Source organism: Myotis brandtii, unplaced genomic scaffold (assembly GCF_000412655.1).
Source record: "Myotis brandtii unplaced genomic scaffold, ASM41265v1 scaffold902, whole genome shotgun sequence".
Classification (NCBI taxonomy): domain Eukaryota; kingdom Metazoa; phylum Chordata; class Mammalia; order Chiroptera; family Vespertilionidae; genus Myotis; species Myotis brandtii.
This window is the reverse complement of record NW_005371709.1, coordinates 563,649-564,424: the sequence shown is the minus strand read 5'-3', so window position 1 is coordinate 564,424 and position 776 is coordinate 563,649.

Genomic DNA, 776 nt, shown 5'->3' with positions numbered 1-776 from the left:
GGAGGGGCGGGCTGCACCGGCCTCCCCCCTGCGACCCCAACCCCAGGTCTACAGCCACGTCTTCTCTCCCCGCGCGTCCCTGGGAAGGGGAGGGAGAGCAGAATGCAGTTGTGCGTAGTGATCACCCCCACGGCTTCTCTACTGATTCCTCTGAAACTTCCCCAGGGCCCCTCCATTCGCGAAGTGCTGGGGGGCCCACCCCCCGCTCCCGGACGGGGTCCTCTCGGTCTTGCAGAGAGAAAGCTCCCCAGCGTCTCCGAGGCCGCGGGGTGCCGGGCCGGGAGGCCGGGCGGCCGGAGGAAGAGAAGCGGAGAAGAAAGGGATGGGAGGGGGAGCGAGGAGCTCGCGGCAGAGGGAACAGCAGATTGCGCCGAGCCAATGGCAACGGCAGGACGAGGTGGCACCAAATTCCCTTTGGCCAATGGCGCTCCAGAGTCTACAGAAGCCCATTAGCATTTCCCCGGGGGCTGGCGCTGCGGCGGCCGAGCCGCGGTATGTCTGCAGCATCCAGTTTTTGCGGGTCCGGCCCCTAGCACGCCTCGCCTCTGTCTCCTCCCCTCCCCGCCCATGCGGGGGTCCCACCGCGAGCCAGCTCTGCGCACTTTGCCCCTGTTGGCAGCGAATAAAAGGCGTCTGAGGAAATACGGGACGCGCTCATCCCCTGCCAGCTCCAGCCTTTAAATCCGCGGCCGTGGGAGCTCCACGCACAGCGGGCTCACCGACCCCGACCCAGCGCGCACGGCCACCATCCGAGCGCAAACGCGGGTCAGCCACCG